Source organism: Miniopterus natalensis, chromosome 1 (assembly GCF_054644295.1).
Source record: "Miniopterus natalensis isolate mMinNat1 chromosome 1, mMinNat1.hap1, whole genome shotgun sequence".
In the NCBI taxonomy this organism is placed as follows: Eukaryota; Metazoa; Chordata; class Mammalia; order Chiroptera; family Miniopteridae; genus Miniopterus; species Miniopterus natalensis.
The window spans coordinates 190235674-190252264 of NC_142081.1; the positions used below are offsets into that span (position 1 = coordinate 190235674).

General features: G+C 41.9%; 1 long non-coding RNA gene across 2 annotated transcripts in view; it reads right to left on the reverse strand.

Moving 5' to 3' along the window:
* The window catches only part of LOC107541224 (uncharacterized), a 99017-nt gene that overhangs the window by 76534 nt on the left and 5892 nt on the right, over positions 1-16591 (reverse strand). For both annotated transcript variants that reach the window (XR_015714425.1, XR_015714423.1), the window contains exon 4: positions 6696-6834. This is a non-coding gene — a long non-coding RNA (uncharacterized LOC107541224). The remainder of the gene's footprint in view (positions 1-6695; positions 6835-16591) is intronic.

Below are 16591 nucleotides of genomic sequence, written 5' to 3' on the forward strand. Positions count from 1 at the left end.
CCAATGATGTGAGTTCCAGTCCCATAGCCAGCAGGCTTGAGACCCCAGAAGAGTTGCTATTTTGTTCAAGTTCAAAGGCAAGAAAAGACTAATGTTCCAGCTCAAACAATCAGGCAGAAGGAGTTCCTCTAACTCAAGGGAGGGTCAGCCTTTATGTTCTATCCATGTTTTCAACTGATTAGACAAGGGCCACCCACATTAGGGAGAGCAATCTGCTTTACTCAGTCCACCGATACAAACGTTAATGTCATCCAAAAACACCCAAACAGACACACCAGAGTAATGTCTGATCAAATATCTAGGCACCCCCGCCATGGCCCCATTAAGTTGATCACATAGACTTTATCAAAATTTTTAACTTTTGTGCTATACACATTATATCAAAAAAGTAAAAGACAACACATAAAATAAGAGAAAATATTTGCAAACCATATATCTGACAAAAGACTTATAAAGTATCTCATAAAGAGCTCTTATAACTTTTACTATATAAAAGATAAGTAACCTAAATTAAAAATGAGCAAAGGATCTGAACAGGCATTTTTCCAAATAGATTCATGTGGCCAATCAGCATATGAAAAGATGGCCAACATCATTAGCCACTAGGGAAATGCAAACAAAAACCACCATGAGATACCGTCTCATACCCACTAGGGTGGCCATAATAAAAAAGAAAGACAGTAACACAAGTTGGGGATAATGTAAAGAAATTGCAGCTCTCATACCTTGCTGGTGGGAATGCAAAATGGTGCAGTTTGTCATTCCTCAAAATTTAAATATAGATTTATACCATGTTACCAAGCAATTCCACCCATTTGGAAGTGTACAAATCCCCACATTTCACTATACTTTTTTTCACTATGTGTTCTTTAAAGATTGTGTGTGTGTGTGTATAAAATATATATATATATATATACACACACACACACACACACATATATATATATGCCCTATTCTTATTTAATTACAAATAGACCAAATGCAGAACTCTGAAGCCACCGTATATAAACAAATAGCTATTATTTTAAAGTCATACAAATTCATACTTGCCAATTAAGAATGTAACAAAATACTAAGCAGAGTTTTTCAAAATAAAATACAATTAAACTTTCAAAAACTGGAAATTGTGTAAGATATTATACAATTATATCATACTGTTGGGCTGAACTGTGTCCTGTCAAAATTTGTATGTTGAAGCCCTAACCCCCAGCACCTCAGAATGAGACTGTATTTGGAGACAAGGCCCTTAAAGACGGCCTCCCAGGTAAAGTTGCCCTCCCAACGCCAGACTTGGGACACAGCCAGGGCCTTGCAGTCTCCGAAGAGAGATGCGGTCGAGGACACAGGCCCCGTCACTGTTCATGTTCCTATGCCCATCTGCATCCCTAGCCTGAGCTCTACACACTACGATTCTTTATCTGAGGCCTCAGCCGTGGCCCTCTCAGGCGCCTCTGCCAAGGTCTTCTTATGAGGCCAAGGGGAAAATCTTGAAGACAGTGTCACCCCACTCTCAGGATCTAGTACTTGACCATTCCTAGCCCTCCCCCCATACTTCCCCACCCCGCTTGAGGTCCATAAAGATGCCAGAGCCTTTTGTTGGGGGTCCCCTCAACAGCGAGATGACCCCAATGTCTGCACTGAGCCACCTGACCCTGGAGCAGTGATCTACTTCATGGGGAGAAATGAAACAGGAGAAGGTGGCATTTTCTCCAGTTATAGCGTCTTCTTTACACCATCTCAGTAAATGATGAAAGACTTAACTCTTTTATTTTTGGCTTGTTACTTTAATCAGCTACTCTGACATTTGGCAGCTCAGCTCTCTCTTTCCCAGCTCACTAGAGCTCCTGGTACGGCTGTAGATGCATCCAGGTTATCACATACCCTACACAATAAAATCAGGCCAACTCTGAAACCCCCTCTTCTTGAGCTGGGTGGTCTCTCCCAACAAAGAATAATGGACAATGAACGAGAGTCTGGGGAGCAGGCCTGACTGTGTAGTCTATGCAGTTGAGACTTTCTAATGTAATTTTATTATTTATCTTTCAATGCTATGGATCAAACACATTTGTACTCAAGCATAATTACCAAAACATATTTCTCATAATCAAAGAATCTTATCCACTCTGCCACACATTAATATGAATTTATCAAAATGTTTTTCAAGTAAAAGAAAACTCTCAACACAAAGCAACTAAAGTAATAAAGAAAATCTACCGACGATCCTAGATGACAGGCCAAGAAGTGGGGCAGGCGTTAGGCACGGTTTGATTACAATGTAATATCTCAGTCTTCTTGTGATTCTCTCGGCCTTTCTTGCTCTGTGTGACCTTCTTATCCACGAGAAGGCTTTATTGACACAAAGAAAAGGACTTCCAGAGGTTGTAGACCTCATATCAGTGGGTCATCCCACCCAAAGCAAAAGAAAGACTTGGCTTTCCCAGAGTCTCCTCGCTCTGGTGCTACGAGCTGTGGTCACATGCCAATTCCTGAGCCAATCTCAGCTTGAGGAGAATGTTTTTCCAGTTGGCTTTGTTTAGGTCCTGGGCTCTGTTCCTAGAGCTAGTGGATGCGGTTATTATCTTTCCTAAAACCACCTAAAACCCAAATCAAAGTCAGGGTCTGTTGAGAAGAGATGGGTACTGGGGAGGCAACTACAAATGTCAAAGAAACTGTGCAAGAAAAAACTGATTATACTTTATGTATTTGGTCCAGAAATTTACATACCGCAAATTTTCTTCCTACTCCTTGCTTAATTAATACACATGCATTTTGCACAACCGCTTTTTGGGGCCATATTTAAAGTAATGCACATCAGACTTCTTAAGGAAAATTTCTTTGCCATTAACAAATTGAAAAACATATCATTATTATAATCACTTTCTGGGAACATATATATTTAGAGTAGTACTGGATAGATTAACCTAAGAAAGATTACAACAACTTCAAAAGTATCTCAGTCATTTCCATTCCTAAAAATTAGTTGGTGAAAAGAAATGACTTGAAACACTCAATAGATGCTAGTGTCAGTTATATGGGGGGTTAGCCTCTGTACAGATTAGAACAAAACAAGTAGCAATGATCTACCTGCAGTTCGTCAAAGGCAAGAAAAATGAAAAGAACTACCTCGAGGCCTACAGAATGTCTTCATTCGCCTGCCCCAAACGCTGAGTGCTTTCTAAGATGTAGACTCCAGCAAACAAACGTATTAGCTACTTCTTACAGTTAGTGCTGATGCTATATTTAACCAATTTTAAATTGTCATTGGTGTAAAGTATGTAATATACTTATCACTCTCATTCAGTCTAATTCATTCATACTGAAAAGAGCAAAAATTATTCCTACCTTACAAAAAGTTTCAACCACCGAGTTTAGACGCAGATCCTGCCCTAGCCTTCCTTGAGATCATTGAGGCCCCAGCCAATACCTTGACTGCAGCATTGTGAGGCCCTAAAGCAGAGGCCCCAGCTATGTCATGCCCAAATTCCTGACCCAGAGATACTATGTGATAAAAAACATGTGTTGTTAGAAGTGGGTATTTTGAGGCAATTTATAACAAAGCAATAGATAACTAACATATCTCACTAAGGTCTATTCTGAAATAACAGCCAAAATGACTGTTGGAGAAGCCACATCAAGGCATTCCTCTCATTAAAACCACCCAATGGCTTCCAGTCTCACCTGGACCAAAACCCAAAACCCTACAGCAGGCAATGCGGTCCCACCTGATCAGGCCCCTTCTTAGCTCCCTGACTTCACCTCCTGTGAGTCTTTCTCTCATGTCTTTGAGCCGCACTGGCCTCCTGGCTGTTTTTGAACTTACAAGCATGCGGCCTTTCCCAGAGCACTGCTGTGTCATCCGCTTGGAAGACCTTCCTCCAGATGGCCCCATGGCTCCTTCACGCCTTGTAGTCTCTGCTCCATTGTCTCTCCCAGTGAAGCCTTATAAAGCAGCAACGACTTCCCTCCCGGGCACTATCCTTCCATACTTCATCCGCTCCCCCCCCTTACAGCATCTTCCCTGTGTCATTACTCCTAGACTTACATACTCTCCCTCTCCCTCTCCCTCACTACAGTAAAAGCTCCGGGAAGGGGGGCTGATTTATCCTCGGCTCTATCCCCAGCGATAGGACAGAACTTAATACATAGTAAGCACTCAATTTGTCGAATAAATAAATGAACTTCTGGTTCTTTAGTAGTAAAATTGGTATATTAGAAGCTATAAACATTAGATGGGAGAAAAATGAGGATGGGACAGGACTCTAGTCAAGAACTACGTCGCAAACAACACATAAATAGCCCTAGGAATATGAATTGCTATTAAAAACCTACCACTGGTTACGATATGGAGCAAAATTATAATTCAATGCTATTGTAAGCTAGTAATTTTTCACATAAAGAAAAAAATTGGTTTCATAATCACAGACTGTACCCCTAACCTTGGCTAATCATCTTGCAAATGCGCGCGATTAGTCACAATGGGTAACGCGGGAGAGCGTGTCAGCCGCTCAGACAGCACCATCCATCACCCGCGCGGAAGAGCCAGCCCCGTCCCGGCGGCGGGAGCATCGACGCCGCGTGCGGGGCGATCGGAACCCAGGTCCCCGAAACCCACCAACATTTCCATAACTGCTCTCTGACACAACTAACATTAGCCTATTAGCAAAAACAATAGATTTCACTTTGGAAGGCTTAGGGGAAAGGGACCGAATTAAAAGCATAAAAACAGATCCCCCGGGCAGCCTCGTTGGTTGTTTTGATAGAACATCCGAATGTAAGGCTATTTAAAGAAACAACATTTTATCAAAATGTCAGGAAACCCAACTCATTTTTTATGGGAACTACCCATTTGATTCCAAGTGCCCTTCGATGCAAACACCACCGACTGACACCGAGTCAAACAGTGTATATGGCCCTGTGCAGAATTACAGGTGCACCAATTCCAGGATGTGATGTTCAAAACTGGCCGGTGAATGTAAAAGACTAAAAAGAACCTCTAAGAACAGTCAGGAAGGTAGAAAGCTAAGTGAATCGGGGTATCGAAAGACATTAAAGATGACAGAAAAGGATTTTTCAACTGTTTGGGGCAAGAGAAAATGGTGGCGTAGGTCTACCACTTAAAAACTCTCATGTTAACAGGTGACAAAACACTAAAATATTTCTATTTGGTCCCCTTCAAGTTTGAAAGGTCCAATTTAGAAGAAGGAATTATAGCCCAAGATAGTAGAGAAGATAGTATAAAGGGCGCACAGCTGCTTTAAGTGAATTTAAGTCCCTAACACCAAGCAAATTACATCCTCAGAAGCTGAAGGAATTTGTAGATGGAATCTCAGCACCGCTATTTGGTCTGAAGAAAGGGGGAGAAGCCAGAGGATTGCAGGAAGCTCTATAGTGCTCCGTCTTCTTTTTTTAATCAGAAATAGATTGTCTTGATTTTTTTAAGTGGCAGACATAGATTGCAGGAAAATCTAAGAGGGGGTTTATTAAGCGTAAGCCTTTCAACCATCTCGAAAACAACAACGGTTATACAGCAGTAAGAGCTTCCAGACACGAGTCCAAGCAACTCATCTGCAGTAGTGCTCTGCTCTGGGCTTGTAGTCAGTCTGTTTTCTTTTCAGATCAGATGGCCCAGGTTTGCTAGAAAGAACTCCCTGAGCTATGGAGGCAGGACACGGATTTGAATCCTGGCCCTGCCATATTTTTCCTGGAAGATCTTGGGGACCACACCTATTCTCCCTCCCTCCCCCCCCCTTTCCCTCTCATTTATTCCCAGTGCTGTCTCAGAGTTGTTATAAAGATCTCATAGGCTAATCAGTGAAGCACCTTGCACACTTCACGGCACAAGGTCGACTCGGTCCTATGTGTTAACAGAAATCCCATTTCCACAGTTCTGCATTCCCTGAGAGAGAGGCTCAGCTACAGTAACACTCCTGGCCCCTCTCCGACTCCTGTTTACCTTATTCGGGTACATGAGAGAAGGTGACCGGCTCGTCCAGCTCAGACCAGCCTAACTGAAAGACACGTGCCTTCTGGTCCCCTTTGCTGCCAAGCGGAAAGCTTGTGCGGGCAGGCTTGGCTCACGCAAAGGGGGGCATGTGGCTGTCCAGCACTGCCTGTGACTGGGTGGGCACGGCAACCTAATGCAGGAGGGTATTAGGAAGCTTTGGGGGCCACGGATTAAACCAAATTCCTCAGTTTTATCAACCATCACGCTGATATTCTGATTAGCAATCTAAGTCTGACACTTGAATCTCAATCCTCGGTGGGGAGATTGGGGGTAGAGGGTGGAGAAAAAAGTGTTATTTATCAGCCAACCAGAACCCCAACAAGGTGACAACAACGATGCTAAAACTAGTAAATCAGGGACGCTGCTCAGATATTTTACACTTGGAACTAAGTTCCTTAAAAGACAAAACCTACATACTGATGAAGAAAATGGTTAAACGTATGTAAACTACGTAAGTAATCAATGATATCACATCAAGAGGACTGATAATACTTAATATTTCCTTAGCACTTAAAACACCCCAGACACTCAGCTAAGTGCTTCGCATGTACCTTCCTACGCTTCCCAACAGTCGGTTGAGGCAGGTAGTGTGATTCCCCATCTTATAAGGCAGGAAATTAGAGTTCAAAGGTTAAGGGATTTGCCCGGGGTCACACAGCTGACAAGTAGAAAACTAAAGTTACAAACTCACCTCTAATCCCAGTTCATACGCCGATCCAGGGGCTGGATCTACAGGCCAGTGAAGCTTTGCTGGGACAGCCATGCCCATTTGTTTCCATGTTGTCCATGGCGGCTTTTGCACTATTACGGCAGAGGGAAAACCATATCGCCTGCAAAGCATAAAATATTTAATATTAGCACTTTTATAGGAAAAGTTTGCAGACTTCTGCTCTAGTGTAAGCCATTATTTCTCGAGGGCTTCCATTCCATGCCAAGGAGAAAGAAAATAAAGACTCCAACTTGGTCCTTCCCTTAACATTGGGTGACTAGATAAACACTGGGTCAATGCACACGAGGTTTCCTGTCCAAAGCAGGGTCACTTGAACAGAACATGCTGTTCAAAGTCCATTAAGGAAAGAATTCAGAAACAGTACATATCCTGTGGTATCAAGTGATCTCAATTACTCACCCAAGAGTGACTCTGGAGAGGGTCAGAAATAAAAGAGAGTCCTAGTAATAAAGGAACATGAGGGCAAGAAAGAAGGTCATCCTGGTCACGCTGTGCCAACGAAAGTAATAAATACACCATGTGCCATATACATTATTGAAAGTTTCTCTACCAAAGTTACTGAGACCATTATATATTTCTCAAGATTATAATGAAGCTGCCTTGTAAGTGTGCAGGGAGAAGTTAAGAGTAATTTATCTCTTAAAGATGCCAACACAAATTGGTCATCTATAAGTGCTCTTGAAGCTAGAAGTGTAATTTTGCTCTACGCAGAACAACTAAAAAAGACCTTGTTGGTGCTGGCGCCTCAAATATCCCCAAACCACCTGTGGTTAAGACAAAGGTAAGTGTATAGCGTACCATGTTCATGGAGAACACAACCTCCACAAACTTGTGTCATGTCTTGGTAGGCAAACAAAGTCAGAATTAACTGAGAATTCAAAGTTTATTTCAAGGTGGGTCTCTCAGGGCAAGAGAGCTTGATGAGAATTATATGAGGATTAAGATACCAACAGTCCAGGATTGCTGAAAATAGTAAGACAAGGTTTTTTGAGGCAAGACATTCAGAGAATCTTAGGATGCAAAGTGTGTGTTGGTGATTTCCATTGAAGTCTGGATGGGTCCTATGAAAGTAACACCAATGAAGACACTGGAATAGTAAAGTCAAGATAAACCTCTACATGGAGTAAGGGGACTAGAAAATTTAATTCCTGAATGACCAAGCTGTGGGTAAGGGTTGGTGGTTTCAGTTCTCAACCTTCATCTTCAAATCAGAAAAGCTGTCTTTGAATAAGCAATAGGTAAGAGATAAGCTGTATAATGACAAGTAGATAGATTCTCTATATACATACATGTTTTAATATAATGTAGTCTAAAGGGGTTCAGAACAGGTCACCCCAAGATACGCTACTTTGGTATGTGGATTATTTCCAGCTAAAGGCCATTGAGACTCTGGGGCTCAAGAGAAGCTTTTACCTCTTCCCTCCAAAAATATAAATTGAGGTCCTTGCTCATAATAAGAGTACCAGGCATAACTTTTTATGACCTATCTATAGGGCAGGGCAAACTTGTTACTGAACATTGTCCTTCAGATGACCTTCCTCCCCTCTGAAGCCTCAAGGCACCTTACCTCCTCCTTAGTACAGAACCTTATTCTCCCTTCCACCTTTGAAACTCTCATGTGTGGGGTCTCTGACGCTCCCGTGTATGTGGGGTTCCCATACGTACATAAGTAATTAAATGTGGTCATCTTCTCATTTATCTGTCTCAGGTTGATTTGATTATGAGACCAGCTGGGAGAACCTAAAAGGGTAGAAAAAATTTCTTCCTCCCTACAAGTCCGTATAGTGTTTAGTCTACCAGGTTGGTGGTTAAGATGCCAGGAAAGAGACTCTGAATATAATTTGTTGGTATCTTTCCTCTTCTTCACTTTGGTGTTTCGACAATCATTTTTTCTTGTGTCTCCTGACTTGGGGCCCTGCTTAACTTTCAATATCCCTAATTAGAGGCTTTTTACTAGTTGCAGAGACCATCTAGTCTTGGCAGAGAACTTCCAGTCTCTGTATCTGTATTTGTACAAAGTCCAGATGTTTAATGTAGATCCATCAGGTGTAGTAAAAGGTCGGGTGTTTCATCTGATTCTTTCCACCTAATGCTTGCTCCTAGTTATTCAGAACCCAGATTTTCTTTCCATTTCTGAGATGTGTCATGGACATTAACACTATTAACCATCCTCCCAGTTCAAGGGTTACAGTTTAGTGCTTCTACTTGTTAGGTTTAAGCCCCTATTTTTTACACCGTATTTCTGGTATCAACAGATGATGAATTACAGAGACATTTGGGAGGTTCTACATCATTTTTTCTGTATCAATTATATGAGTGGGAAAAGTTTGAAAAGTTGAATTTCCAGTCGATCATATTTCTTAAGCGATCATATCAATATGGCTAGTGCTCACCCCTACTCAACAAAAGACTCATGCAATGTATGTTCCACCTACCCTCTAAATAGGGAAGGAAAGCATCCAAACTTTCCTTAGGTTGCTGGCATTTCAGCTTAGGGTCTAATTCATCTGGAATATTTAGTCTCTGAAATCATGGGAGAACTAACTCCTGAGATGGGGCCCTTACTGAGTCCTGGACCAATGCACTCTAAAGGCCACAGCGAAGGAATATCCTAGGTAACATGAATGTCTCCTCCGGTCGCCTTACCTGGCTACCCCAGCTTTTAGCCTTGACAATCTCCCCGGTTAATAGACCCTAACTTCCCAATTATCTGACCATCTGTTCTCTATTTATCTTGCACACCCTCTCAGTCTCCCCAGTACAGCATGCTTCCAAGTCACTGCTTTTCCCGTTCATCGCGCGCCTGGGCTTGACTTTCCTAAAAAACGCATGCTCCGTGCAAGGAGCCACCACCTCTGTTCTTCTCTTGGAGAAGGAAACTGCTTTTACTTGTAATAAAATCAAAACTCAGCTCACCCCAAATTGGAAATTCAGGAAGGATACCTGATGGGAGAGTTGTGCCCTCTTTTTGTTTGGATGGTGGGCGGGCAAGGATGGAGAGAACAAAGAGGGTCTGTATTTGCAGAGGGGAGCCTGCGGAGTCCCTCTGCCCTGAGTATAGTTTCACAGAGCTGGGGAGTAAGTTCCAGGCACAGGGCGAGGAGAGGCCATGCTCGGTGTCTCCAAAGCTCATCTGAGTGGACAGAAATCCATCCTGTTTCCAATGAGCCTTTTCGGCTACAGGTACTAGTGGTTGTTAGGCCTTAAATTCCTTAAGCAGAGTTTCTGTCACTAAAGGAGGTAGAGCCAAGGGGAGTGCACAGTGGTTGAGGGAGAGTTTCCTTGGGAAAGGGCTGTCCTTGTGTATTTGTCACCAAGGCGTTGTTCTTTAGCTTCTGGAGTCCGGCTATTCGTCTGAGGTTGGATTTTGAGAGTTTTTCTTGGAAAACCTGGCAAATACAGATTTTTATTGTGTTCTTGTTATCAAAATCTGAGTGCCTCTAGATATTCATGTCTTTCAGATGATCTTATTACAGAATTATCTTCATAGAAGATCCCCCCTTTTTTTTCCCTACATCTCAAATTAGCTTAACAGTAGGAATACGAAATAAAGGCTTGATCCCACGTCATCACCACAAGTTAGTTTTATAGAAAGAATGCATTTTATAGGAAAATAGTGATTTTCTGAAAGGAGGGTCACCAGATCATCTTGGGTATAAAACATTCAGAAGAAATTTGCATGACCTCATTGCTTAAACTTACATCCGGAAAACTGGAACAAACACATAGAATGAGACACGCGTACCCCTTGTAAAGAGAGTTGTACCACAGTCCGATCTACTTGACATCCTTGGCCCAAGGTCACTCCCAGCCAAGGGCTCAGGAAACATTCAAAATTCATTTCAAGAATTCATATTGATTTTGCAGGCTGATACCCAGAGAGCTTCTTGGGTTAGACTCCCTCCCCAAATGGCTCTAAGTGCTTACAATTTCATTTCAAACATCTGCTTCAACAATCAGCTCTGTGCTGGTTTTAGCAACACATGGACTGACAGACACCATTCTTGCTGACAACAGTTCTGATTCAGTCTCCGCTTGAGTGGTGAGCATTTGTATTTGGAAGCCTTATCTGAGCTGTCACCGTTATGTCTTATCGACCCCAGGCGAATGGCCGTCCCTGGATCGTGCAGGCTACTGAGATTGCCTTAAATAAGAATGTCGGAAGAGCTGGACTCCAGTATTTGCCAGATTGTTTTGTCCCCCAGGGTTTAACGTTTTCATTTTCGACAACTGAAATTGAATTTTCTGATTTAATTATTGGGTGGAGGAAAGCAGGAGGTGACAATTCCAGTCAAGACCTGCTGTGCTGGCCTCGCCTAGAGCGGAAGTCCTTCTTTGACTATTTTTATGAAATTCACCAGCTAAGATGGTTTTCATATTTTTAAATGGGTGGGGAAAACATGAAAAGAGTAACACTTAAAGACACCTGAAATTGCAACTTCAGTGTTCAATAAAGAGTAACTGTAACACAGTGGCGCTCTTGAATCAATGCGTGGTCTATCGCTACTTTCATCATAGCAATCGCAACAGAGACTGTGTAGCTGGGAGGGCGGAAATAGTTACCATTTGGCCCTTTATAGAAGTTGACTGACCCCTGCTTAACATTCTGAAAAGAAATGAGAAAAAAGACTTTCACTGGAAGTGAGCCCCATATTTTTACCTATTTTGCAAAAGACAAAATTTTGCCAGAGACTTTGTAAAGGACTCGATATTTATCTTTAAAAGACATAAATGGGCCAAAGATGGCCCGAGTTCAGTGACTTATTGGGAAGGTCTTCTCTCCTTATGCCTCGGTGACAACAGAAGCCTTAGAAACGCCTCCTCTGGGCCTCAGGCCTGGAGTCTCAAGCTCTGTCTTCTAAAAACTGAGCAGAGACACAAAGGAAAGAAAACAATCATTCTTGATTGTTTCCTGCAACAGCTGAAGAGAAGTCAGCTGGAAGTCCCAGGCTCAGGAGTAAAACTCAGAAGCAAGTCTCATAAAAAGCTGCTGAAGGATCCTGCTGGCTCGGGGGTGGGCTGGGCTGGGGGACGGGGGTCACTGGGTGTGGGGCGCAGGACCGGTGACTCTGTGCTCAGCCTCAGCGGGTTTTGTTCCTTTGGTGTTTAAATTGCTGTTCACTCCCTGCCTTGTTCCAGAGGCAATCTGAGAAGGGTTGATTTAAAATAGATACTGTTCTTGGGAAAGAAAGATTTCTTCAAATCCTACTTGTCACTAAGTAATCTCATTAACCGTAAAACAGGGAGAAATTAAATGACGATAGAGATGTATCGCCAGTCAAGTGTCATTAGGACGTTATTAGTTTTTGAAACGTCGCAGTCGGGTTTCATTCTACTTTCTTTGGTCCCTCTTTCTCGGCTGCCTTCTTCTCTTCCAAAGTTTAATAGTTTAAATATGTTTTTCCTATTTTTTTTTTTCTTAGAGAGAGAGAGGAAGGGAGGGGGAGAGAGAGAAACCTAGGTGTGAAAGAGAAACATCGATCAGTTGCCTCCCATGTGCACCCATACTGGGAATTTTTGGTGCCAGGAATGACCATCAACCAACTGAGCCACACTGGCCAGGGCTCTCCCAAAGTTTAACAGTTTAATTTCTTTAGGAAAGATGCTAGCTAATCCCTTTTCCTTTCTCACTTTTATTATTATATATATATATATACACACACACACACACACACACATATATATTTTGCTTAAGAAGTCTTATCTTCACCGATTCTTCAACAATGTATATTTTCTGACAAAAACAAACAAACAACAGAAACAAAACTGCAGCTCTTGCTGCAAACTCCACACTACCATCCGTAGGGCCTGTTCACCACCTGCAGGCTTCCAGTGCCCTCGGCCGCAGCAGGTCCCAGCAGCTCGCGTGACCCTCCCACACAAGCTGCTCTTCCTCCAGGGTCTCCTATCTTGATTAAAGACATCCTCAGGCACCCGGGCAAGTCAAAAACCTGGGGGGCCATCTTCAACATCCCCCTCTCTCCAAACAACCACAAAAAGGAGACTTGTAGTTTCTTAAATATCATATCATTCATATATATCCACTTCTCTTTTTTCCTGTTCCCACCGGTTTAGCTTAAACTACCAGAATCATCTCTCAGCTCTGGCAAGCCCCGCCTCATTGTTTCGTAAAATCTATCCTTGTGCAGTCCCCCATCCTTCCAATTTCCACACAGGAGCCAAAAGCAGCACAGAAAAATGCAGCTTTGATTGTGTCTTCCCTCCGCTTTAAACCCTTCAGTGGCTTCCAGCTGTTATTAAGGTGAAAACGTGCTTAATGAAGGCAGACAGGCCCTGCCAGGTCTTCCCCTCGCCTGTCCCTCCCATCTCCATCGAGGGCCCAACTCCCGTCCGCCCGAACCCCTGACAAGTTGGCCTTTTCTCCTTTTCCCAAGTGCTCCATTTTCTTTCCAGCGGCAGGAGCCTTCCGCAGGCAGCTCTCTCTCTCTGCTCAGCTGAAATGTTACTTAGGACAGAACTCCCTCGGGGCCACTTGGGTCTGTGAGAGAGGCAAAGCCTGTGAGCCCCAGAAAGGTCCCGTCTGCAGTCGGTCCCTAACTCCCAGGAACCGCCTGCGTCCCACGCAAACCTGCTCACCTTTCCCCCAGCGACCTGACCTACATTTGAAGGGATGTTACAACCAGCAGTTTTGGTTAACCCTTTTTTTTTTTTCAAAGGACCTCCTTAGGGCAACAGATACTTTCTTGCTTTATAGTTTTTACAGTTACACTGTCATATTTCTTACACTTACATAATTAAGAGGCTTCCTTCAAGAGATTCTTCTTGGAACAAGTAGGATATACTCTGATGACATGCTGTCTACTGATGGCAAAAACTGACAAATATATTTACAATTTTTGCTCTCAGTCTATTTTTAAATCATTTTGTATTCTTCTTAAAGAGTAAATATATGTATGTATAGATTTTTTAAAAAACAAAATATATAAAAAAGGTACACAATGAAATGTAAGTCTCCTCACAGCCCATCCCTCTCCCACAGGTAAAGTATCCATTATTAAGTCTCTTTGTATCCTTCCAAAAGTACTCCATGTACACATAGTCCAAACACCCCCTCCACACACACATTTATTTATAGAAATGAGGCCCTGCTACAGCTCTCTTCACTTAACCAGGAGATCATCACAGCACACAGAGACACTCTTACTCTCCTTCCTCAGCTCTGCACTTGGGGCGAAGTGTATCCCTTTGCGGTGTAACATGATTTACCGAAGCCACCCTCTTTATTCAACTTGTTAATAGACATATATGTTATTTCCAGTCTTGTGTGGTTACAAAAAACATGCACCAATGTTCCATGAAATTGCTATATCAAAGGGTATTTGCTATTAATCTTTTTGAAAGATGATATCAAATTGTCCTACGAAAAAGCTGTGCCCCTAATTTACAGCATGGTGACTATAGCTAGTGATAATATATCATGCCCTTGAACATTGCTGAGAGAGTAACATTTTAAATGTTCTCACCACAAACAGAAATGTAAGTGTGTGACAGGATGGAAGTGGTAACTAACAGTTGGTGGTAATCATTTTGCAATTTATAAATGCATCAAATCCAACCTTATATACCTTATACTTACACAATGTTGTATGTTCATTATATCGCAATAAAGCTGGGTGGGAAAGCAAAAAAAAAAAAAAAAAAGTACCCATTTGTATTGCCTCCAACTATGTGGAAGAAGGTTGGTTTCTCTGCCAAATACTATCTAACTTTAATTTTTTTCTGATTTGATGGGTGAAAATTAGGGCCTCAGTTTCTATTGGTCAGTTTGCTTGCATTTCTTTAATTACTAGTGAGGCTGAGCATCCTTTCATATTTCACACCTTCTACTTTTCTCTTTCTCTGAGATAGCTATTCATACATTTCACCTGTTGAATGTTTTTTTACTGATTTGTAAGTTTTTTCACATAATAAAGAATTATTTCTCTACAATATATACTGCAAAGTTTTTTAGCAACTTAAAATTACTTTTTTACATGATTTGTTCAGGCAGAATATGAAATTTTATGAGATAAAATTGATATAGTTGAGTTTTGTGTCTTGTTGTGGTATGTACGTGTACATATGTACACACATATACACCTATATGGTTACGTGTATGTATGTAAATATGATTTTTAAGGCATATTTTATGATTTTTTTCTATTTAAATCTTTGATCTCTCTGTTATGGAAGAGAGGGATCTGCTGATCAGCAGTGAGTAATAACAGCTGGTAACTTTTAAATAGCAATTATCCTTTGCTGGGAAAATTTAAAGACCTTCACAGCAGTAATTAAATGAGTGTACACTTCTCCTCCCCATCTGACAACAAATACCTTGAAGGTAGTGACCGAGCCTTTGTCACCCATTTAATTTGCTCTCAGTACTGAGAAGAGTTCTTTGCACACAGTAAACTCAGTAATTTACTCAGTAAACTCAGTTCATTCATTTATTAAAAAAAAGAATTAATTCTGAAAATAATCCTTAACTTTAAAATTATATTAGTAATTTATGTACATTCTAAAAAATAACAAACAACACAAAAAATATAAAGAACCCAGCCAGGTGGAGCAGTTAGTTGGAGCACTGTCCTGCATAACAAAAGGTTATGGGTCCAATTCCCGGTCAGGACACATATCGAGGTTTCGGGTTCGATTTCCTGTAGGGGCAAATATAGAAGGCAACCAATCAATGTTTCTCTCTCTCTCTCTCTGCCTTCCTCTGAAATCAATGGAAAATACCCTTGGGTAATTTTATATATATATATATATATATATATATATATATATATATATATATATATATATATATATATTTAAAATTTGCTTGCAAGCCTCCCATCCAGAAATAACCGTGATCAACATTTTGTGACTTTTACTTCCTACTATGTGATATACTATCAGATGTAAAGATAGCAGAGTGCACAGTTTTGTTTTGTTTTCCTGCCATAAATTATGTATTTGGGGAACTCACCCTATCCTACACTTGTTCCAAGGGGTGTATTTTCATCCCAGGCCAGGTCAAAGGACTTCATTGCCCCCACCCCTCCTTCAGGGGTTTGACCCAAGACAGGCCAGTGACAGACCCCCCCCGGAAACACTGGGAGAGAGGACTGTTGTTTTGCTGGGATTTTACAATATGAAGATGATAGAAGGGTGGAGCTGCCAGGTGAGTCGTTCTTGCCAGAGAAGAAGCCAACCAAGTAAGAAGAGATGGAGAGAGAGACCTGGGGACATCCCTTCAGCTTCTGGATCCAGCTACACCTGAAGCAGCCTCCTATTCCCACGAACCAGGACTATATTCCTTTCTGGGTTTAAGCTGGTTGGAGTTGTGCTTCTGTCACTTTCATCTGGAATAGTTTTGACAAACATAGGAATAGTCTGATAGAATTTCAGGGTGTTCTGGCGAGGACCCTAAGAAATACGTGACTCTTGACTCTCCTCTTTTCAGAGTCTTCCTATGGGGAGGAAAAAAGGGGGGTGGACACACAGAGCAAAGAAGAGCAATAGCAGAAAATATTCTTAGCTGACTGAGTAACCAACCACCCCTGAGACTCTCAAGTAAAGGTCAGTCGGGGCACTGGGCCACCCCCTACACAGGATCTCCCTCTCTCCCAAGGCTCTTTATATACAGGGCAGGGCAAACGGAGGTTTGCAATGTGAGTCCATGAAACACAGTTTATTCTGGTATTATTATTAACTATGGTATTATTTTCCATACAAACAACAGTAAACCTACGTTTGCCCCACCTTGTAAACTGCCACATTAGTTGCCAGACAGGTTGTTTTGATTATACAGTCCCATCAGAAGGGGCTGAGTTTTATATTGTGAGGATGAGAGAAGCTAATTAAGCGAGGTT